We start from the raw sequence: 25,832 nt of genomic DNA, 5'->3' as shown, positions 1-25,832 counted from the left end.
AGGAAAAAAGTACTACATTGACTGGGTCACTTATGGTGCAATCTTATGCAGTTATGCTATTCTAAGAGCATTTAATTCAGCAGAATGGAGTGACTCCGCATAGGATTGAACTGTGTTGGTTGGAAAGTATTTCCCATATGATGCACCCCCAAGCAAGAAAAGCTTTGCTGAATTACATCCCCCATGAGCCAGGGAGTGACGTCAGCATGTTGTGGGGGACATTTTTTGTTGTTGCAAAAGCTCTCTGCTTTTACCATAGAGATTTTCAGAAATTGCAGAGTGTCCCTTGCCGCTTCGTTTAAAATGGAAGTGGAGCTGGCATGCAAGTGTGCCTCTAGTGCACCAGGCCTTTTCCCATCTTTCTCCCCTCCCCAATTTTTCCCACAGATGCCCAAGGGGTCCTGGGAACCCTAATCCCGGTTACCACCCATGCCTCGTCAGCAAGGCATGGAAACAATCCTTTCCCCTGGTTTGGACCCAGATTCTAGCATTCAGAGGTATATTTTCTCTGAACACGAAGGTTCTTATCTTCAAAACAGCTAATTTTGAGCTAGTTAAAAACAAACAAACCCAAAACAGAGAGATTCTGCATCATGTCTAGTTTGCCCTTAAAAGTAGGCCAGTGGAATTAGTATCAGCAATGCCTTATTTGCATCATTTATTGCAAGTTTATTTAAGATTTGATTGTTCAGTCCAGACATTACATGAAACTAGGGTTCGTTGATTTATTCGCTTCATTTATACTCACCTTATTCCCTAGTGGGGATCCTAAGCAGCTTATAACATTTCTCCTTTTTTTCCATTTCATCCTCTCAACCACCCTGCAAAGTAGGTTAGACTGAGAGCGTATGAGTGTGGTATATTGATTATAGGAGCGGGGATTTGAACCTGGGTTTCCAATAAGGTTGCCAGGTTCCACAGAGATCAGTTCCCCTGGAGCAAATGGCTGCCTTGGAGGGTGGACTTCATGACAATGTACCTTGCTGAGGCGCCTCCCCTCCACAGACCCTGCCCTCTCCAGGCTCCATCCCCCAAATCTCCAGGAATTTCCCAATCTGGAGCTGGCAACTCTAGTCTCCAAGACCCTCACCTAACACTCTAACCACTACACCACATTCACTCTCAATTAAACTGTGATTAGTGCGATGGTCTGACTGTAGGCTATTCCACTAACTATGGTTTGTTAGCATCTGGCAAACTAGGATCTGAAGCTGGTTTATTAGCCAATTAATCTTAACCAAAATTAATCTTAATGATAGCTTATCTTAACTACAGTTTCACGTGATGTATGAGTAGCTGGACGACAGTAAGACACACCTTTTACTATCCACATATAACCCTGGGATCATTGAGTCTGTGGCTAAATTTCTTTGTTGCGCATTGAAGAGGAGAAGAATGGTTTAAGTGATGGGGCAAGAGATTTGTTGTTGTTGTTGTCTCCTTGCTGACTGTGCATATGTATGTCCTGTTATGCCAATAAAAGTATTCGATTCGATTCGATTCGATTCGATTCGAATGATAACTTATCTTAACTACAGTTTCACATGATGTATGAGTAGAGATACCCGGGTTTAATCCTGGCTCATTCTTTTGTAACATCTTCTCATGCCACATACAGAAGGCAATGAAACCAGCATTTGTCGCAGAAAACCACACAATAATGCAAAGTTTGTACAAACAATGCTCTCTCTGTTTGGTGGGGGGAGTATGCTGTGCCTATCATCGTCCAAATGATGGAGCTTGCTCTGAAAGAAGCTAGCAACTGAACAGAGGCAGAAAAGGAAAGACAGACTTGAGCAGGGCGTCACAGATCCTTGGAGAGTTTGCCCTTGCCAAAGTCTTTTGGCACCCACGCACGACACAAAACGTTTCCATTTCCCCCCTGAATCTTGCCGACACTCGCTGTGCATTTCTCCTAATTTACTGACAAGTATACACATTTCTATAATATTACTTCAGTCTGCCTCCCTTGCTACAAAACACGAAAACAAGGAGCTTGTTAAAAGGATTTATTGTTTGTGTCTTCAAGGTGTGGAACCCAGAAGCTCTGAGGTTACTCTGAAAGCTCCGCTCGCGGGTTTGTTGAAGGAAGAAACTGCGGGCAGAAACGGAGGACTGTATCTCAGTTCTGACTAGCTCAATAGACTTTTAAAACTTTACCCCGCTGTTTAAATAAAATAAACTAAAAACACACCATAAGTAATCTAGTTACTTCCAATGGATAAAAAGATCTGGGGAGGAAGATGAATAAGCCCAGCTTTTAACTGGCTCCAAGAACACTGGGGAAAAAATAAGGGGACATTAGAGACTCCCAACAACACCCACAAACTATTTGACCATCAAGAAGACAAATCACGGGTATTACATCCAGTCTCCTGATTCTTCTTTAACAAATGAATGCCGGAGCCCTGCAGGGATTTTCCTATGGGTGAGAACTTGCAACTCCACCACACACACAAAGACTTGCAGCTGACAGTTGTACAATCCAGGAAAAGTTTTACAACTTCTCTTCAATATACAAACAGGCTATCAACAAGGGGATGCCAGAAGGTTTTCAGAGGTATTGGGGTTTGCAAGTGGCATACACCTCTTTATTTTTGTTTCTGTATACCCTTCCTTTCTCCCCAATGGAAACCAAACACACCATACAACACTACTGAACACTACTCGATTTTATCGTCACAACAGCCCTCTCAGGTAGGCTAGGCTGAGAGTGTGTTACTGGCCCAAGGTCACCAAGTGAGCTTCCATGGCAGAAGAAGGAACTGAACCTGGTTCTCCCAGGTCCGATGTGACATTCTAGCCACCGGCACTGGGACAAAGCCCTTGAAGTTTGGAAAGCAACAAAAGGCTGTATGCTTGAAAGATAAGTGGCACCTTTCGTCATCATTTGCGTCACCCGTCCTACCTTCTAACATGCCATACTGTCTGTTCCTACAACCACAAAAGGAACTACACTATCAGGGGAACAACAGCATTTTTCTAAAATACAAGATGAAATGGGATGCTGCACAATGGATCGTTATTTGAACCCTCTACAGCTAAATGGATCAACTCCTTCAGAGAGGCTTGTGACCCAAAAATCTGATTGTCCAGAACCTCTAGCCCTTTTTCAGAGCTCATGTCCAAATGTACCAGGAGCCTGGCAACTGTGAGTATCGAGAGCACACACTATCTATGATGTTTCCAATACATGCAGTTGCCATGTTGGCTGATTCCTCACACGTTGGATAATGCACTTTCAATGCACATTATCAATCGTTTGAGGTGGATTTTTTGTTCCGCACACAAAAAAATCCATTCCAAATGATCTATAAAGAGGATTGGAAATGCATTATCCAACGTGTGTGGAATCACTCCATGTCCAAACAGAGACAATGTGTACATTTTGCAGGCGTGTACAAACTTCAGTACCCTGAAAAATCTGAAAATATGCATGTTGCCCTTGTTCAGACAACATGCTGGCTGCACATATCGGGAGGATCGATGTTCTGAAAAGACCTTCTGATCTTCTTTAAAATTTAATCTTGGAGATTTACTTTTTTTGTCTGGCACACCCCAAAAGTTGTGGCATCTAAACATACAGGAGAGATACTTTTGAAGTGAAGCGTGGACCTTTTCACTTCAAAAAGACTCATTTCCTGTATGCTTGGATGTCATCCATCTGTACGCTTTCGAGTATGCTAAGCAAAACTCAATAGTATGATTTTCAGAATGAAAAAGGCTTGGATCCTATGACACTGTTCCCTTGTGGAAGGGCTCCTTGAAAAAAAGGCCATAGACCCAAGCTACAAATGACCAATGAGATGAGGACTGCACGTGAAGGGAGTCGCAATGTTATCTGGGAAGCTGAGTTTTAAAAAAGATCGGAAGGCTTTGTCAATTTCCCGTCTCTACAGAGCCTAGAGATATCTCCTCAGAGGGTTTGTTAATTTCCTCTTCGCCTCCTGAAGGCTCTGTCAGTTTCACCTCCCATTCTAGGAGGTGAAAAGGAAATTTAAAAACCCTCTGAAGACTGATCTCCTGGCTCGGTAGAGAAAGGAAATTGACAAAGCCTTCCGATCTCTTTTAAAACGCAGCTTCTCAGCGAACATTGTGACTCCCTTCATGTGCAGTCCTCGTGTAATTCATCACTGGTAGCTTGGCTCATAGTGTGTAAAGGAAACCTTCAGCTACAGTGGCATCAAACTTCAGAATAGCAGTGACAGTGTAGCGTCAACGGAAGGCTTATGGCCTCTACGCCCTGTTTATTGTCCCTACACTTTGTGAAACAGGAGATGGACTATTGGTCTGACCCTCTTATGTTCTTATCATCATCAAATATCACATACTAAATGATATAATACATATTGTATGGTGATATTGGAGAGGGAAGGCAGCATAGTCTAGTCTGATCTCATCAGATCTCAGAAGCTAAGCAGGGTCAGTACTTGGATGAGGGAACAGCAAGGAAGGTTCTACAGTGGAAGGGGATGGCAAACTACCTGTTTCTCACTTGCCTCGGAAGCCCCTTTCTGGAGTTGCCATAAGTTGATTGCACCTTGACAGCATGTACATGTGTATGGTGATACTTCATGTGTTTTAAATCAGTTTGGTGTAGTAGTTAAGAGCGGCAGGGCTGTAATCTGGAGGAAGGGGTTTGATTCCCCACTCCTCCACTTGAAGCCAGCTGGGTGACCTTGATCCGTCACAGCTCTTTCAGAGCTCTCTCAGCCCCACCCACCTCACAGGGTGTCTGTTGCGGGGATAATAACAACACTGACTGGTTAACCACTCTAAGTGTGGTGCTAATCTGTCCTGAATAGCGGCATATAAGCACAAGGTTAAGGTTATTTACTATGGGTTTTTTTTTACAGCCAGCACCTGAGAGGGTGCCAGAGGATGGTTCCAAGGTTATGAGTTGAACCTAACCAGCTTTTCTACTCTATTTCAGTGGACACTCCTTCTCACCGTGACTTCTGTTCATGGTCCCACCAGCACAGGCTTTTCAGTGATCCAAAGAGACCCCCTCCCTCTTCTTTTGTCACTGGATTGAAACTTGCTTCACCCTAGATCACCTCCCTGAAGCCTTGGTGATTGCACCCAAAATAAAACTAGAAGTTCATCTACTATGATCAACATCTCTGTATGCAAAATCAAAAAGAGTCCAGTAGCACCTTTAAGACTAACCAACTTTACTGTAGCATAAGCTTTCGAGAACCACAGTTCTCTTTGTCAGATGCTACAGTAAAGTTGGTTAGTCTTAAAGGTGCTACTGGACTCTTTTCAATTTTGCCACTACAGACTAACACAGCTAACTCCTCTGCATCTCTGTATGGGAGAGATTAGAAGTGGAGAGGTGTTTTTTTTAAGGTATTAGGTGCCCCTGGTCTATCTCTGACATTTTGTTACAGTTTGGGACGTACAGAAAATTGCCTAAAATGTTACATCTTCTTGGGTTTTTCAGGCTAGAACTAACGGATGTATTAGAAAATGCTTGTCTTGGTATTACCCCTAACTTTGCTGAGATAACAGGAATGTGTATGGGGCAGGTGGATTCGCATAAAGGGTCTGTGCTGGAAGGGTCTCTTAAACCCCTCATCATTTGCCTCTTGCAATGAACCTTCTCCACCCCCCCCCCCCCCACACACAAGCTTTTTCCTTCTCTGGTAATTTTCACTATTAAAATGTGGAATATGATTTCCTCTTTATAGGATCTGAAGAAGTGAGGTGTAACTCACGAAGGCTCAAGACTGAATAAACATTATTAGCCTTAAACTAATTGCAGGGGGGGGGGGGGTGAGCTGTGAGTCTGTTGCAGCAAAATATTACAAAAGTTCAGCGACACCTTAGAGGCTAGAAACGCTCCTTTCAATCCAAGCTCCCACTGAAGGTCATATTGAAATCAATATTCCTAGTCTTTTAAAGTGCTGCTGGCCTTCTATTTTTCCCTTTGCCAGGTTGAGTTTCAGTTTCATAGCTCAGCTGAGGAAAAACACCATTTAAACTGCTAGTAAGGCACTTACGTTGGACAATGGTGGTGGTGGGGGGGGGGAGGCTTATGTGCAGTCCCCACCCATATCAGCCAACTTTTCCTTTCAGAGCTTATTTATTTATTTAACCTGGTAGAGGGAAGGGTTTAAAATATTAAGAGAGAGAAGGAAGAAAGGAGAGGGAATCGTCTTTTGATCCCGCAATGCATATTTCCTCTCCATAACTGTTAAGAATGATGCTTGTATACATACATACATACATACATACATACATACATACATACATACATACATACATACATACATACACACACACATACATACATACATACATAAAATCAGACTGCTCTATCTCTTTAAAAAGCAAAACTTGTCACCAGCAGTGTCGTGACTTTTCTGGGCATGCCGAAACTGTAACGTGAGGAAGCGCAGCCAGGGAAATGCACTGATTTGAGTTCCTTCCAATTCACCGAGAGCGGCAACATGACACTGTCAACAAACTGACAATTCACATCCCTCGTGTGCGGTGTCAAGCAGACATCGCTCTTCTTTCCCCCCTGCTTTCTTGTACGCTGTCCAAAAAGGGTCCCACTAGGCTGTGAAAGAACAGAGGAGTTTAACCGTTAATGGAGCAGAGAGGGCTGTAACAGTGCCTGCCACGACAATGGTAGGAAAGAGAAAAGCAAAACATGAACAGAGCCAATAAAACATCATGTTTCTTCCAGAATGGACCCTAGATCCCTTGCTTGCATAGTATGGGAACAACCAACGCAGGTCTCTTTCCTACACTGCTCTACTAAGAATCACCCACCAATACACTGTTTTTCCCTCATACTAACATCACCCATCTTGAAAACTGGGGCACTACTGGAAAAAGGAAAAAGGGAGCCCCATGGCGCAGAATGGTAAGCTGCATTACTGCAGCCCAAGCTCTGCTCACGACCTGAGTTCAATCCTGGCGGAAGCCGGGTTCAGATAGCCGGCTCAAGGTTGACTCAACCTTCCATCCTTCCGAGGTCGGTAAAATGAGTACCCAGTTTCCTGGGGGTAAAGTGTAGATGACTGGGGAAGGCAATGGCAAACCACCCCGTAAAAAGTCTGCCAAGAAAACGTCATGATGCGACGTCCCCCCATGGGTCAGTAATGACTCGGTGCTTGCACAGGGGACCACCTTACCTTTACCTACTGGAAAAAGACAGAAAGAGTGCAATAAACTGGATGAAGGTGCATTAGCATCACACTGGACACCATAGGGTGTAATTTACAGACTGCTACACTGAAACAATGTTTTTGCTCTCCTGAGAGCCAAGCTACAAGTGACACCTGACACAGGTTGGACACTTGTCAGCTTCCCTCAGGTTTTGATGGGAAATGTAGGCGTCCTGGTTTTACAGCTTGGCTCTCTATTACAGCTGCAAGACCAGGACACCTACATTTCCCATCAAAACTTGAGGGAAGCTGACAAGTGTCCAACCTGTGTCAGCCATCACTTGTTGCTTGGCTCTGAGACCTGATTCATGACCCAAAGTGGAACAATCTCTACACTACTAGGCCATTCAGAGGCAGTGATGCAGGGCCCACTTCTGTGTCATGCAATACTATGCCGTTAGAAAAGGTGAAATGTCGAGCAATTGGATAGGGCCCACATAGTCACATAGAAATAGTCACACGTGCTCTCCAGTGGCATGGGACTGCACCACTGCAAATGTGCTTCCACACCACAGTGTGATGAGAATCACTCATAGAACAGAACTTCTGAAGGGGCATAAAGACTTTGGAACTCAATGTCTCATGAGGAACATTTGGAGCCTCATGAGGCACATTTTTAAGAAAGCTGCTGAAAGACCTTCCTCTTCTAACAGGCATTTAGTTATTCAGCTTTCCTTCTGCTTATAATTGAGTCTGTCTGAGAGTCTCTCTACACGAGACATCTGACACGTGAAGAACATGTGCCGGGAGATGCAATGTTAACTAAGAAGGGTAGTTTAAAAAGACAGAGCTGGCAGCAGGGCAAAGGCTTTGCTATACACTGGAGCTGTGTGAAGGGGCTGTGAAATGCCAGAAGGGAAACTTCAGCCCATTAGAACCTCTCCAGTTCCAACCCAAGCTCTGGAAGGCAGCTGTATCCCATTTCCATTCTTTGCTGCCCTCTAGTTGTGATCCCTAGTTGTGTAAAATTGACAATGCTCTCAGGGAGGCAAAGATGAAATTTAAAACCCTCAGAGGAGTGATCGCTGCTGGCTCTGTCTTTTTAAACTATGCTTCCTGGCTAACAGTGCATCTCCCTACACTTGACGAACTCTCACCGAGGCGTCTCGTGTAGAGAGACTCTCAGTTGCACTGTTTACCTGTTATCTGCAAGTTTTTACTTCTGCTTCTGTTTTAGCTTTTCCTGTTTTTTTAAAATAATCTGTTAACTGCCAAATGTTTTAAATTTGTTGATTTTTAAAAACACCTTGTAGGATATTATGCTTCTTTTATTGTAAGTTGCTTTGGAGATGCTTATTGAAAAGCCGTACATAAAATCATTTGGCAGGCAAGTAAAATTCTACTCCAATAGAAAATAAGCTGCATCTGTTTGGTACATGACAAGTTGCACAGATCCACTGTATGGATAGCAGTTATTCTTTTTTATAAATGTGGATCCTGGAACTCGGGAAAAAGCTTTCATAAGCACAAGGGTTTGTGGATGGAGATTCTAGTAGAAAAAGTAGCTACAATCCCAGGGCCTAAAATTTGATATTTAGTTGGAACCTATCCAGTACTGTTTCTTTGTGAGAAAAAAAAGTGTTCCACTCTATTAATATTAGAACAGAAGCCTGCACATGAAACATTAACCTTAAATTGCCAGCATCAATGATAAATGGCATAAAAATTTAGCACAACTGAACTTTAGCCGGAAGAGACCAGCTGAAGACACCGCATACTGAAAGCTGTGGCATCTCCGTAGAGCATCAAATCAAACCAAGATGTTCAGACATTTAACAATTTACCGTTTTTGGTATGGATGTATGACAACACCAAAGGAAAGTGGCAAAGTTTGATTAGTAATAAGAACACGGCAGATTAACCTCCAGCGTTTAGCTCTCTTGCCTCCATCGAATTACCGATCTTTATCTCATTGGCTTGGGAACATTACATTACACCTTTTTAAAAACTGTCAGTCTGTGTCAGTGTCATTAAACAATGGATTAGAAGAGCCAGCTCCAAAGGAATATGTCACATTTATATCCACGTGGTATTCGTATAGAGTATACAGTTCTCCCCATACTTCCCCCAGATACATATGATCACGTTCAGGTTCCCAGTTCTCATAAAATTGCTGCCCCTTGCTAATTGTAATATAATTTCCGTTAAATGTGTGATGTGAGGCCCTGAAATGGATGGTCATGAATGCTACAGCTGTAAGGAAGGCTCAGGGCCAAGCTACACATGACGAATGACACTTGAACGGCAAGTGGATTTAGTGGAGGGCAAGTGAACAGGGAGAAATACACTTGCTGTTCAAGTGTCATTCGTCATGTGTAGCTTGGCCCTCAGTTTCCCCATATTTACTTGAATATAAGATGACCCTGAATATAAGATGACCCCGGAAAAATGTTATACACACAACCATTTTTGTTAGCGGACATATTGTAACTAGCATGTGTATTTAAGACAACTCCCTCTTTTTTAAAATGGCAGACCTATGGGGGGAAAAACCTAACCTTGCATTTCAGTAAATAATTTTAGAAACATGCTCTTTAGACTACATGAGCAAAGTATACTTTGAAATTCTGTGTTTTATCACGTGTATGTTTTGTAAGTGGCAGCCACGTTACCTGAGCACAGATTTTCTGACCTTTTAAAAAATACAGATGTGTATCCAAGCATCCGTGGACCTTACAGTGTGGGGCTTTCCCACTTCGCCCTCCTGCTGCAGCCCACTATGCCCCTGAAAGTTTGTTTCTGGGGAACAGCAGGTCCTCAGAAACAGCTTAGGGGGCAAATTTGGGAGCTCTAACTAGAGAATCCATAACTTCATGCAGGGCTGACGTTTTTGGAGCCATCAGGCTCCTTTAGAATTCTGTCACTGTGTGGCGAGTGCAAACACAATCTGGCTGCAGCAGGAGGTGGAGCAAATAACTATGGCTGCTGCGGCTTACCTTCAGTCACACAGTCCCATTACATCCCCTGCAGGGCAATGTGCTGTGCAGACAAGCAACTCCTGGTAGCCCCTGTCCCAAATGACATCTGTCTGGCCTTGAACACGGCCAGAGCTTTTTCTGCCCTGGCCCTGACCTGGTGCAACGCTCTCCAGCTGGAGATCCGGGCCCTGCAGGACCTGTTACAGTTCCGCAGCGGGTGTCCCCCCCTCTTCCACCTTTTCTGGGACTGCCCTCGGCCAAGTGCTATGCCCATATGTATGTCTATATGTCTACTCCCGACTGTTTATTTAAGTAGCCTATGGATGCAATGTCTGGACCATTTTAATAACTGTTTAAATATTTTTTTGTAGTTTTATGATTAATTTATTGTACTTTATGAATGTTGTGAGCTGCCCTGAGCCCATCCGTGGAGATGGCGGAGTATAAATCAAATAAACAAATAAACAGGGAAGATTACAGTTGCCAGGTCCCTGTGGGGCTGAACTAGGGGATGGGGGGCACAGGGGAAGTCATGCATGGGGGGAACTTACTTCTCAAGCATGCTGTGCATGGTTGCACTCCAGAGCGCCCTGACTTGTGACATCATTCCTGGTGCAACACGAAAGTAATGGGCTGTGCTGCAGACTGATTGAGTGAAAATCAGCCCCAGTTGCTAAATCTGGGGCCAATTTTCACTCAATCACCCCCCCCCCCCCCAAATTCCTTCTGCATCATGAGAAGAATGCATTCCTGGTACAAAGCAGGTGTGCGCAGGGGCACTCTGGAGCACTTGGGAGCGCATTTTGCTCCCAGCACCACATTCCCACACCTTTCTTCTCCCTGCCAGCCAGGTGAGAAGTGGTGGGAGGCAGAGGCTGTGAGCAGGGGATCCCCGATAGCGGAATGGCAGCCTAGTAAAGAGAGCCTTGTGCTGTGGTGTCAGCTGTCCTACCACAAATCTTGTTAGTCTTATACAGGGCTTTTTTCCTGGGAAAACAGGTGGTGGAACTCAGTGGGCTGCCCTCGGAGAAAATGGTCACATGGCTGGTGGCCCCGCCCCCTGATCTCCAGACAGAGGGGAGTTTAGATAGCTCTCCACACTGCTGAGCCCCTCCGTCTGGAGATCAGGGGGTGGGGCCACCAGCCATGTGACCATTTTCAAGCGGTCCCGGAACTCCGTTCCATCGCATTGCTGCTGAAAAAAAGCCCTGGGTAGGTACTACCGGACTATTGCACTTTTCCACCCTTCCCAGGCACTCAAAATATTCTGGCATTTACTGAAGCACTGCTGGCAACCCTACAACCATGATGCTACACCAGCCCTTGGGCCAGTCACCAATCTCTCAGTTTAACCCAATCTATGAGGCTTTTGTAAGGATACAATGGGGAGGGGGGCATTGTAAGTCTGCCTGCGCTCCTTGGTGAAAGCTTATTTTAAAAAATGGAATTAGGAGGGGGGAGATGTACATGTTGAGAAAAATCCTATGCTTTGTCATCACCTGCTTCATTAAACCTGTTTCCTTTCTCCTTCTCTCACACAAAAGCAAAGAACAGGGCATATATCTGGATAAACAACGCAGCAGAGAGGAAGAAACAGGGCTGGAAGCAGCTGGCCAGACAGAAATGTTTTGTATTGCAGGCCATAGTTCCAGGGCTAGGTTATCAAGGAACACCGGTGGGGGAAGGAATCAAAGTCCCATTGCAGGCTCAATTTTCCCAACAGGTCACAATTGCAGAAACACCTGCAAGGAACAACTGTGTGGGACTCCCCACTGTGAAAATGAAGGATCCAACTGTCTTTGGAACAACTTTTCCCCTTTACCTTTGGCATGAAGGTCTATAAGATTAAAAGTTGGGCAAAACTAGAAAGAAACAAAGGTCAGATTTCCACCTGCTCCAAGAAAACAAAAGCTTTGTTTTAAAAAAAATGCCATTTTTAAGAGAGAGGGGATTCCTTTCAGGAATGATGAAATAAAAATTAGACAGACAGACAGCTTTTTTTCAGCAGGAACGGGGAGGAATGGAGTTCCGGCACCTCTTGAAAATGGTCACATGGCCGGTAGCCCCACCCCCTGATCTCCAGACAGAGGGGAGTTGAGATTGCCCTCTGCGCAATCTCAGGGGGTGGGGCCACTGGCCATGTGACCATTTTCGCCAAGGGTGATTTATACTTTAAAAAACTCCTCCCTTGTTCCAGCTGATCCAAAGTGACATCATTGTGCGGTCCTGGGAGCGTGCAGACACTTTGTGTGCATGCATGTGGTACCTGGGGCACCACCTCCTACCAGGAGTTGCCCCCTGTGCTGGCAACCCACTGAGTTCCACCACCTCTTTTCCCAGAAAAAAGCCCGAGAGAGGGGGGGGGAGAGAGAGAGAGAGAGAGAGAGAGAGAGAGAGAGAGAGATGCGTAGATGGGTGGATGAACAGACAGACAGATAGACATTATACAGGCTAGACACAGCTTCTGGGAAACCAACTTTAATAAGTGAACAGTGCAATCCTATGCAGTTACACCATTTATTTCAGTAGACTTACACTAACGTAACTCTGCATAGGTTTGCAGAGAAAGAATCCCTCATCTTACCAAAGAATGCTGATTGTATAAAGTTCACTTCAACCTCTAATTAACAATGCAAGATGACTTTTTTTAAAAAAAGACCAAGCCTGAAGCTTTAAAACAAAACTCACAATCTAATGACATTCACAACAACAAAAATACTGTTCTCAGTGGCAGCCCAGCAAACCGCAATGGTTAAAATGTGATCCAAGAATAACAACTCCAAATGCAGCAGGCTACAGTCTTGGGCTGAAGTTATTTCGGCCTAAGTGTTGCCCAATGACCCAATTTCATCACAGACCTGGTGGTCAGATTATAGCCTCAGCTACTAGGATTGTGCGATTAGATAAGAAAGTTCTGCTTTCTGTTTAAAACTAATTTTCTACCCTTTGTGTTTTCAGGGAAAAGGTGATGACTTTGAACACCACCCCCCACCAACGGGAAGTTGGTATTTCTGGGCATATTGAGGGGGGGGGAAGAGGAAGACAGTCAATTAGGAGATAAACAATCCTGAATTTCTGTGGTTAAACATGAGGCAACTTGGAACTTTCAACAATCCAGCTTCCATTTCAAGGATGTGACCAAATTTGCAACCCTCTCACAAGCCTTATTTCTTTTTTTCCTTTTCCAATCTTTAAATCAAACCTTTATTTTCGTGCCATTTTCTGCTTCCTACTTAACTAACACGCTTTTAATTTTTTTTTCTTTCGCATTGAATGAGTATATGCCTGTACGTGCTGTCAAGGTGCAACCAACTTATGGTGAACCCCAGCAGGGGCTTTCAAGCCAAGAGAGAAGCAGAAGTGGTTCGCCGTTGCCTTCCTCTGAAGAGTCTTCCTCGGTGGTCTCCCATCCAAGTACCAACCTTGCTTATCTTTTGAGCTCTGATGAAATTGGGCTATACCATGCCACTTTTCCTTCCAATTGAGTATAAATGTCACATAATGCACAAATGGTATAAAAATAACAAACCATCTAGGAACATCATTGCGGAGAAATATTTTCATTTTTCGGTTTGGACTGTATCAAAACCTTCACCCCCAGTTGAAAAGTGTCTCTTGACTAAGAACTGGTAGGAGAGGGAGGGGGAGCCAGATGCTTTTCAAGTCACACCCAGCAGATGCCGCACCTGGCTAAAGACAAAGGAGTGGCCAGAAAATTTTCTGCTAAAAGTGAATCCTTCTAGGGCCATTTCCACACTGCTTACCTTCCCCCGGAATGACCTGAAAAATCGTGCAAAAAACACAGAAGATCGCGCGAGAAAATGGGATACTTCTCTGGCTAAGTCGCCCAGGTGCCAGCTCAGGGTGGCACAACGAAAAGGGTATCAACGACTTACTGGGGCTCAACTTACTTTTGGCCATTGGCAGTGCAGGAGGAAACAAACACATCTTGTTTGGGTCGATGAAATAACTTGAACCATCTTCATTTCTTTCACCACCAAGTAATCACAACCAACTCTCCAATTTGTGGTGGAGAGTGCCCTCAAGTCATAGTTGAAAACCCCCTGGTGGGGTTTTCATGGCAAGAAACTAAGAGAGGTGGTTTGCCATTGCCTGCCTCTGCATCCTTGGACTTTGTCGGAGGTCTCCCATCCAATTACTAACCAAGGCCGACCCTGCTTAGCTTCTGAGATCTGACAAGATCAGGCTCACCTGGGCTATCCAGGTCAGGGCATCCAATTCAATAGCCCCTCTTAAATGAAATATCAGGTCATCAGTGGGGGTGGTGGGTAGGCAGGAATTAAATGGAAGGAGTTCTGGCTTATTTTGTTGTTCTCCTGAATGATGAATGAAACACAATGATATCATGGCGACGACTGCCAAGATGACACCCCGATTGACTAGTAAATATGTATTTCAGCGGAGCTCGGCATAACAGCCCATGTTGCACCGTAACTCATTCCATTAGGGAGACAGTAGCAGCAGAGTATATTCTATCATCTTTCTTCCTTCTGGAAATGTTTTGCTACCATTAACTACTCTCCACCCCCACCCCCACCCCGCAAAAAAAGCATTGTAAATACATTTAAGTAACTCTGATGAAACAATAGGACCTGACTAAAACACAGGGTGTTTATCTCATCTGTCAAGCAGATATGGATTAAAAGCCAGGACAAACTCAGACCAGACCTACCCAGCTCTCCCCGCTTTCGCTTGCTTTCTCTTTTCTGTTCTTACTGCTTACTGGACATGCTGTACCATGCCAGGCTAATTACGGTTACTTTTTCTTTGATTTTTTTTTTTAAAAAAAAATCTCACTGACCCTATCCCATGACTTTCCATCTAACGTGATAACAATGGACTTAATTTCTTCACAGAAAGTGAAATTCAGCAGAAGTTTTGCTCAGCAAACACCTCCCCGAAAAGATCCTGCCTCCCCCTCATCTGGGTCATATCATGTTGATTACTGTCACTCCCCCATTGATGATTTGGTACACAATTTGAAAGCAAGGATTAAAAGCAATGAGTATCGAAAAAGAATAGAACTTTCATGGAGGAAAGCAAGGGGGAGAAACAGAGCAGGACAACTGGAGGAGATTTCTCTCTCTTTTACAACACAGTCATGATTTCCACCTCTAGAGACCTGGCTTGGGAGATATTCCTTGCAAGTCAGATACGCCATACTGCTTGATTGAGCCGACATGAAAGAAGGTCTAGAAAGCCATGAGGCCCTTTGGGCTTGGAATGCCACCTCCTCTTGGTGAAATCTCCCTCTAGCCATTGGCTATGCTTGCTTAGACTCAACCCACTTCATTCTTTGTGTGTGGTGGTGGTGGGGAATGAGGCATAGGTGATGGTGGTGGTCTTAGAAGGCCAAATACTTCTTTACCCCTTTGGAGACCTAGGCCATTTCCACATGGCCTTAAAGGGATGGCCCACTCACCGAACACTGGCGGCTTTCCCCCTTGACTCAAGATGTTTCTGTTTTCTAAATGCCTTTTCAGTGCCTTTTCTAGGACTGAACTTTCCTGTGGTCTCAAAAAAGGCACCCCCCCTCCAATGGAACCCCAACACCCTGCATGTGTTTTGAAAACGGAGATGTCTGGAGTTAAGGGGGAAAGCTGCCAGCGTTCAGTGAGTGGGCTGTTCCTTTAAGAACATGTTGAAATGGCCCTGGGTTGAAGGGCATGAGGTGGAAGACCACTTCAGGATAACTCCAGGATAACTCCAGGATTTCAGTCCAGTGGCTCCTTAGACACCGACAAGATTTTCGGAGTGTAAACTTTCAAGAGTCAGTGCTCCCTTCTTCAGACCAACCTTGCTAGCTGTGGGCTCATACCTATTTGGATTTGATTCCTTGCCTCTTCCCCTCAACTGCTTTTGCCTCACTACTCTCTCTAACACACACACACACGCACACATACTCACTCACACACACAATCTACATTAGATTGTAAGGTCTTGGGAAAGGCAGACATCTTTGTAAAATACCTTATACACTGATGCGGAGTTCCTGCCCTGTACACCAGAGACAGGGGAACTATTGTGGATTTACTTTGCAAGTGGGACCCCAAAAACGTTGAGTAAGTTCGGAAGTGGGTCCCTCTTCAAAATACTGTTGGGCTAAAAGATCTTTAATTGGTTGAAAAGCATGCCAGATAATTACATTTATGGTAAATGGCTCACTGGAGAGCCGGGGCTTCCGCACAGCACTGCAGAAGGAATGGAGTGCAAGGAGCTTCAAAACAATGGCCCCCAAAGAAGAGAAAAATCACTCCAAGTGCAAGAGGCAGCAGAAAAGAAACAAAGGAAATAATGACTCATAATGACTGTGACTTTCATGAAAGCCAAACGTGGGTAGAAACACCAGCGGCAATGGGGATGTTTGTCTCTCCCACCCCTTTCTGTCTTTGCTGATCCTAGAATAGTATGAATTAGAACATTGCACAAGCAAAAGAGAAACACAGGCCTGGTACAGATTTTTTTTAAAAGCTTGAAGAGCTCATACTGTTGTAGTGTTGCTAAGGGACCAGGTAGTCACTGAGGGCCAAGCTACAAGTGACTTGAACGGCAAGTGGATTGAGTGGAGGGCAAGTGAACAGGGAGAAATACACTTGCCGTTCAAGTGTCATTCGTCATGTGTAGCTTGGCCCTGAGTAGTAGGAAACATTCTTTGTAAATATCTTTGCCCCAAAGTCAGTTTCTAGAATCTCCAGTGATTATGAGCTCAGGGCTGAGAAGACTTCTCCTGGAGAACTGCTGCTCGTATGAATTCGAAGAGCCCAGGGTCCAACTCCGTCCAAGGCAGTTTTATGACACAATTCAGTGCCGTTATTCCAGCATGACCAGTGACTTCAATGGGCCTAGAATAGAGTAACTACACAGGGCTGCATTGTTCTATAACAACAACAACATTCGATTTATATACCGCCCTTCAGGACAACTTAATGCCATACTCAAAGTAGATTACAAAGCGTGTTATTATTATCCTCACGACATTCACCCTGTGAGGTGGGAGGGGCTGAGAGAGCTCTGAGAGAGCTGTGACTGACCCAAGGTCACCCAGCGGAGGAGTGGGGAATCAAACCCAGCTCTCCACATTCTCCTGCTGCTCTTAACCACTACACCAAACTGGGTCTTTCAGCCAGTTCAGCACTTTGCCTGTAGATCCATAAGAGATTTAACTTTTGCAAATCAACATCACAAACAGAACATTTAACTAAGAAGTGGAGACAAGCCCAGTTCCAAGTTTTAGGGGACCCTGGGAAGAAGCTCCATCCTCCCTGCCCACTATTAGGTTCCCTTCTTGCCCACCCACCCAGCTCCCCCCACCTCTCTGTGCATCCTTCCTTTGCCTACTCACAAGTTCTCCCACTATCTGCAGTCACAGCTGCCCACATTTTCCCCAATAGTGCTGTGTGGTGGGTGCAGCTAGGAGTGCCCCTGCCACAGCCACCAGGAATGCTGATGCTTTGGGCACCACCCACATGTCCTTCTCCAGCAGCACTTGGCAGCATATGCAGTTGGGAGCAGAGATGACAAAGCATTCAAAAGCAGGCAGTGGAAGGGTGAGAGTTCAGGCACCAGAGGAGATGCAAGAGTAGGGAGTGAACAGCAGTGGTCTCCTTGAGAAGCCACCAGCCCGGGCAGCTGCCCCACCTTGTCATGTACTGACAAAAGTCCTAAGAGCCAGTTTGGTGTAGTGATTAAGAGCACGGGACTCTAAGGGCCAAGCTACACATGACGAATGACACTTGAACAGCAAGTGTATTTCTCCCTGTTCACTTGCCCTCCACTCAATCCACTTGCTGTTCAAGTGTCATTCGTTATGTGTAGCTTGGCCCTAATTTGGAGAACTGGGGGCCAAGCTACACATGATGAATGACACTTGAACAGTAAGTGTATTTCTCCCTGTTCACTTGCCCTCCAATCAATCCACTTGCCGTTCAAGTGTCATTCGTCATGTGTAGCTTGGCCCTGGGTTTGATTCCCCGCTCCTCCACTTGAAGCCAGCTGGGTGACCTTGGGTCAGTCACAGCTTCTAGATCTCTCAGCCTCACCCATCTCATAGAGTGTTTTGTTGTGGGGATAATAACATAATTTGCAAACCACTCTGAGTGGGTGTTAAGTCATCCTGAAGAGTGGTATATAAATCTAATGTTGTTGATGTTGTTGTAAGTAGAAAAAAATTGTTTGTAAATAATTGATTGGCTCAGGATGGCCACGCCCTCCCCGTTTTAGTTCAGTTCTCTTTCCATAGAAAGGGAATGTTGGCATAACTGTATGGTCACAAAGATAAAAAAACTAACTACCATAACACACACTGTGCTGCAAAGATACAATTTGACTTGAGTTTTTTTTTATTCACCCCAGGAACTACTAATTGATTTGTACTACCAGACATCAACTGGTGGTAAAAATTTTACCCAAAGATCCATTAGTAGTGTTACCTCTTCTACCCTGGATGCAGGTTTGACATGACTGTATTCCAGGTGCAGTTCAGACACCCTGCAATGCTTCTGGAACTTTTAAAAGGAATCCAGGAAATTTTCATAGACCCCAATGAACCTATTCAATTGTAGCAGGCAGATTTAAGCCTTTTGCTCATGCACTCTGTTAGGTTTTCTCCCGGGCATTGCTGTGTTGGGTGCCAAGGCACCTGGCTTTGGCACCGGGACGCTCCTAGGGATTATGCAGGGTCCCACTTTGTGGAAGGAGGGGAGGTATACACCACCCATGCACCCTCTCAAGCCACCAGCAAGCCCGCTCAACCTAGCCCTGCTCCTGTGTCCGTCCTCCTCCATCACCTTCGCCGCCCTCTCTCCTCGCTCACTCATTCTCTCCATCCAATCTCCAGCAACTCCTACTCCACTCCTCCTACACAACCCACCTCATCATGTGGGTGGACTTCCCTTATATCCTTTCCCTTATTCCTGGCTCTGCCTGCCAGCTACACTCCTTGTTGGCTCTCTAGCCCTGGCCTTGGTTGCCTCAAGCAGCTGCACCTGGAGTAGCTAGTTGTGCTGCTTTGGGCAGTTACAGCTCTGCTCTCTTGGCTGGCTGCCAAGCCTCCTCTGCTCCAAGCTTCAGGCCCCTGGGCAGCTACAGCTGTGCTCTCTTGGCTGGCTGCCAAGCCTCACCTGCTCAGAGCTTCCAGCTGGTCCCTATTATTCCCTTCCTCCCTGTTTGTAGGTTGGGGTGTGGCCCTGGACTGCTTTTGCTGCCTTTCTCCCTCAGCTGGTAAGTTTGCTGTCTGTCTGGCTGATGGCTGTCTGTCCCTATCTCTTGGGCCCTCTCCCTCGGCCCTGGCCCCCTCTCAGCTGTCCTTACTCTCCCTTCCAGGGCTCCCAGCCTTCCAGCAGAGGGTGGGGCTGCCTGGCTTCCACCTGCTCGTCTAACCCTCTGAGGCTTGGGTGTCTCTTCTCTTCCCTCTGTGGTTAGCTGGTTCTGGACCTGACTGTCTGTTGAGGCAGCTGGGCAGCTGTCTCCCGAGGGTCTCTGGTCCTCTTCTCCAGGTAAGTCCGGGGGGCTGTGCTGCGTATCCTGGACACACCCCACCAGTGCACATATTTATTCACAAGGAACCTTCCCCGAGCAGACTAAATGCAATGATCTCAAAGACTGAGAAATTTACACCACTTGTCAGTAGTCCTTAAAACATCTGGTAAGTGGATTACAGATGTCCATAACTTATCTACTTTTTCTTCCCATCCAACAAATGTGATAAAAGGCAGACATACTTTCCATTTCCCTGAGGCTGGGTGTACACAGAGAGCTATGATGGTGCTGATACCATTCAAAAAGGCTTCAAATAATTAAAACATTAATTCAATTAATCTCATAAGTGGCTTAAAATGCATTGCTCTGAGTGCTATTAGCAGCCAGTTCATTGGTTTATCGGGACAGGACGGGAGATTAATCAAAATACCATCCAGCTATATTTCTGATTAGAGAAAACAATACCATTCCAACTGCCCACTTAATTCTCTCTAGTGCTTTACTAGATGTGCCGATATTCAGTACTGATGTGCCATATTCCCTTAATGAACACAATAAAGGCAGAATGGCTTGGTAAAGCCTTCGGCTCAGGGTCCCTATAAAAATCAAAGTGTTAGCAAGGTGTTATACAGAGATTAATTTATAGATTCCTATTAATATACTGCAAGCTCTCCTTTGTATGACTATAAAATCTTATTTCTTGGCTGCGAAAGATAACACTCGCTATAGAGTCCCTAGTTATGACACACATCACTTTACATTCATGCAAAGCAAACGGCTCCTTCGAGAAAGCATTATGCTTGAGAAGCTGTAAAAGAATAGAGGTAGGGTTTTTTTCCCAGGTAAATGGAAGTGCTTCTTTCCCTCTCCCCCTCCCCAAATTAATTAAAAAGGTTAAATAACTATCCTTTTTAATGAATCATCCGATCACTTTTCAGAAGCGAGCAGTATGACAGATAAAACCCTGGGGATTATCTTCTACCTACACAGAGTCCTTACTAAATTCAGCAGGCAAGAGATGTGATCTTAAGCAAAGCAAAAGGACAGCTCCACGGTCGTACCTATGTAAGTGTCACTGCCTTCGTCTTTTTAATTGTAATCTTTATCAAGAATGGGAGGAGTGGCTAGTGAATACATTCATTCATTGTCAGAGGCTAAACAAATAACTGACTTTTTTTTTTAAATAATAGATGTTAAAAAGTGATTTGGAACAATAGAAACATACCTGCGGAACCGCTACCGTATGTGTAATGTCTACAACTAACCATTATATATGTCTGCTTGGAGACCTGAGCTACAAAAGGCCAAATTTTCTTAAAAGCATGTTGAAATATTAATAGATATCTGAAACAGTTGTCTATTGAGGGCTGCCAGTCTTGTGAAAGATTACATCAGAGTGGAAATAGCTAGAAGAGAGCGAGACAAAACAAAACACACACGGGACGGGGATGCTAAGAGCTGGTGCTACAAAAAAGATGGTCACACAACCTGATGGGGGGGGGGTCTATTATTGATTGCACAGGTGATGGTTGTCAAAAAATTACACCCCTCCTTCCGGAGAGCTAATAAGCTCCTTGCATGCCAGAATGGATAAATGCTGCACGGGATGTTTTGATTTTGAACACGATGGTGTGATTTGCAATAATATAATAACATCTATGTATTTTAAAGGGTTGCTGTTAAGTTTCCCGACAGCTTGAACTAAATGGAGACTTCTCTACCTCCAGCCCTGCCATCAAGAAATCGAAGAACGAGCAAAGAAACGGCTTCCACAGTGATGATGTAGGAATCTACTCACTCTCTATGGTCTTTACCATAGAGGTGCAATGGTAATCATATGGTAATGGTAATCATAGAATCATAGATCTGGAAGGAGCCTTTTAGACCATCTAGTTCAACCTCCTGCCCAGTGCAGAAACAGCCCAAAGCATCCCCGACAAGTATTCGTTCAGCCACTGCTTGAAGACTACCAGTGAGGGGTAGACTCCCAGGCGGGGAGGCAGGGTCCGGGATGCTGCGGGAAGAACCTCCCGGAATCAATGCGGGGGGTAAATTGCCCGTTTGTCCCTATGGAGGCCGGCGGACGTGCGCGGCGCCTCGAGTGCTGCCGGGCTATGGAAAACGGCAAAGAACAGAACTAGGCGGAAGCCTGCAAGTAAGCGAATCCCTTCTGTTATTACAAGCGTACGCGAAGGAGTGGTGGGATCTGAAGCTAAGAAGGCTCGTTCTTCCCCTTCGCTGAGTTTCAGAATTTGGGCTGGCGGTCCCCCCCCCTAAAATGGCAGCAAAAAAACAAAGTCCCGCTCTGGGTAAGTCAATCTCGGCTACCCTGAAGGGAGAATCACTCGAGGAACTGGTGCGCAGGGCGGTTGTTGAAGCCATAAAACCCTTTGTTGACAAGCTGAACGAAACAGATCAAAGGGTGGGCTTAATTGAAGGCGAAGTGAAAACCATTAAGGAAGCAGCGGGGGGGGGGCAGAGAAGGCTGCCCGGGAAAGTGCGTCACTCGTGAAGGCTACGAAAAAAGAGTTAAAGCTGGTGGAGAACCAGCTGATCGGGCTACAAGTGGAACGAACGCAGACAATTTTGCGCCTCCAGAACGTGAAAGAGGAGGAAAATGAGGATTTATGGGGTCTGGTCTCGGAACTATTGGCGACACCCGCGAGGACAACTAAAGAAGAGGTTAAAAGCGCCATTTTGGAAGTCCGCCGGGCTTCTTCAAAATATGCAACGAAGCGTCAGCTGCCTCGCGAGATCACCATCGATTTTTCATCTAAAAGGATCCGAGACACCACCCTATACAATTCATACAATGCGGATTTGGACTTTTTGGGTAACAAAGTTAAGATACTGAAGAACGTTCCATTTTTAGTTCGGAAAAGACGTTTTAAGTATAAAAAACTCGCAGCTCTTCTGAGGGAACGTGGAATAAAGTACAAATGGTTATTTCCGGAAGGAATCTGGTTTAGTTACAAAGATCAAACCTATAAGATACTATCAGAAGATCAACTAAGGGATTTTGAGGATAAAAATTAGGAATTTCAGTGTACCAAGCAAGAAGAAAGGGAGAAGTCTGAGGAGGGGGGGAGGAAACGAGCACTGCGGCGGCAGTTGCTCAGAGAGAATTGCGTCCGGGACCCAGGAGGGGGAGGAAAATTTAATTTGAATTCGATTGTAATTTGTATCCTGTATGATCAACCACTCCATCATTATTCTATTAAGCTATTTCTTTACTATGGCAGTATGAAGGGAAAGCATTGAAGTGTAGTGTTTAGTGTTTAGTGTTTAGTGTTTGTAGGTTACCCTCCCCTTTTTTCCCCACCTTTCCTTTTTCTTTCTTCTCCCCTCTTTTCCTTCCCTTGTGTTATTGTAATCTTTTGTAGTTATTGTTATTGTATGTTAGGTATTGAAAAATAAAATTTTCAAACAAAAAAAATACATTTGATGGGTTTGAGATTCTGGATGGAGAAGTCTTCTCAAACAAAAGGCGAACCTGACCTGTGAAAGTCACTGCGGTGATGACAGCCGCTAGCACAGACCACTGTGAAAGGGGATGCAGCAAGTTCATCAGTAGCTATTAGCCCTGAAGGCTAAACCGAATCACTATGATCAGAGGCAGTGCACCCCTGGATGCCAATTGTTAGAAGAGAGACCTCGCACTGTGTGCCCTTTTTGGTGAACCTCCTGGGCATCTGTGGCGCTGATCTAGATGGACCATTCATTGGATCCAGCATGACACTTCCTATATCCTTAAATGTTAACACAGGGCCAAGCTACAAGTGACGAATGACACTTGAACGGCAAGTGTATTTCTCCCTGTTCACTTGCCCTCCACTCAATCCACTTGCCGTTCAAGTGTCATTCGTCACTCGTAGCTTGGCCCACAGTCCCATGAAAGGGTGTGCTTCTTACATCTTCTGCATTTCTTATGTTAAAAAGTGCCCCTGTGTGGGTCCAAGAAAGACGGCCCAGGCCTTCTGCCTTGTTTTGCAAATCTCCTTTCTGCTTAGAATAACAGTGGAACAAAACCTGTCTAAGATTTCAAAGCACCTCCAGCCTTATTGCCCACATCATTCATCCTTCATTGCGGACACGCCATTTTTTGTTTGTTTGTTTGTTTGTGTGGTTGCCCGTGAGTGCTCTCCTCCTAGCATTAATCTTTCAGTTAGACGTAAAGAGCCCTGAAACCTTTGCATAGTGGATGTAGGTGGGTGAATGGGTGTAGAGAGAGTGGGAGGAAACATAACTCATCAACAAAAGCCTCACTTATGGAAAAAGGATAATGTGGTCCTGGGCCCCTTATTGTCTCCATGGGAGTTTTGGTGATGGTTGGGGGGGGGGGAGGTTGAGAGGGAAGCCTGTATTGTTGCATTAAACACACAATCCAGTTGTGCCCTGGCTTCAGAGAGGACTTCTGCTTCCAGTGTCCCATGTGGCATATTATGGTTCTCTGCACCCGAGGCCTGATAATAAGGTCACCACAGCAGCACGAACGCATTTCTCAAAGTGCAGTCCCATCTGTGAAAGAAGATGACACATAAGTGTGTCACATGGCACAATCTTTTCCCACACTAGACTGACTATCAGGATACAGTTGTGTATCATTTGCATCGGGGGAACAAAAGATGGGGCCCAAGTGAACTGGGCTTCCTCTCCCCAAATTTTAGATCAACACAGAGGCCCAGGGTGAACTTTTCTGGTTCCCACCAAAGGCCCACCTGGACTGTCTGTCTACATTAGTTTGATCATGCCTTTCCTCCAGGGATACTCCAGGCAGCTTGCATGGTTCTGCCTCCTCCCATTTCCCCTCACAACTACCCTGGGATGTAGAATATGCTTGAGAGAGAGAGTGGGACTGGTGGCTGCCAGGTCCAGGTTGGGAAATTCCTGGAGATTTTAGGGGTGGGGCCTGGGAAGGGTGGGGTTTGAGGAAGGGAGGGGCTTCAAACTGGCATAATGCTATAGAGTCCACCTTCCAAAGCAGCCATGGGGATATGATCTTTGTCAGCTGGAGATCGGTTGTAATTTCGGGAAATCTCCGGCCGCCCCCTGGAGGCTGGCAACCCAAGGCTAGCCCTAGGTCACTTTAGGAGTTCCATAGGCATTTGAACTTGAGTTTCCCTAATCCAAGTCGGACAGTCCAACACTACCACATATTGGCTCTAGACAAAGCATCTCATATCCCTCAGTGGTCAACCACATGCTTCTCTGAAGACCGCAAGCAGAGCACGAAGACAACAGGGCCTCCCCATCACTGCCTTCCAGCAACTGGCATTCAGGAGATAGAGAGCTTCTGACCTTGGGCAATCTATTTAGCAATCTGAGGGCCAAGCTACAAGTGACGAATGACACTTCAACGGCAAGTGTATTTCTCCCTGTTCACTTGCCCTCCACTCAATCCACTTGCCGTTCAAGTGTCATTCGTCACTTGTAGCTTGGCCCATAGTTAACAATGCAGCGATTCTGCTGGAATCTGTCTAATCCCCTCTTCAAGTCAGCTAAGCCACCCTCACACCTTGCAATGATGAATTCTAGAAATTATTCGTGTGGTGTATGAAGAGGCACTTTCCTTCATCTGTTCTCAATCCATTCGCCATCAACTTCATTTGGTGTCCCCGAATCCTAGTACCTCTATCCACTTTCTACATCCTGGAGATCATCCAAATGGGGAAACTGAGCCCATACCCACTAAATAGGTGTGCTCTGTGCCCCAGTGAAGAGAATGCGTATCTCACTGTGTCATAGGGTAGGTGTCCTTACCTGGATATCCCAGGAGAGCCTGATCTCATCAGATCTCAAAAGCTAAGCAGGGTCGGCCTTGGTTAGTAATTGGACGGGAGACCTCCAATGAAGACCAGGGCTGCGGAAGCAGACGATGGCGAACCACCTCTCTTAGTCTCTTGCCATGAAAACCCCACCAGGGGCTGCCATAAGTCAGCTATGACTTGAGGGAACTATCTGCCAATAGGGGATGTACCTCCCCTCACCACATGAGACCCCAAACTGAGGTGTAGGAAGAGAAAACAAAAGTTACTTGATATTCTTTCTCTTGCTGCTTCTATAGAACACGCAAAGCAGATTCCAGTTTAGTGATCTCATGCTCCACTAATTATGTGTGCATTTGGGGGCCAGGGAAGTTAACAAATAAAGGGAGGGGCTGTGGCTCAGTGGAATTCCTTCTGCTTGGCATACAGAAGGTTCCAGGTTCAATCCTCAGTATCTCCTGTTAAAAGGA

This window comes from Eublepharis macularius, chromosome 16 (assembly GCF_028583425.1).
Source record: "Eublepharis macularius isolate TG4126 chromosome 16, MPM_Emac_v1.0, whole genome shotgun sequence".
Classification (NCBI taxonomy): Eukaryota; Metazoa; Chordata; class Lepidosauria; order Squamata; family Eublepharidae; genus Eublepharis; species Eublepharis macularius.
This window is presented reverse-complemented; position numbering follows the sequence as displayed.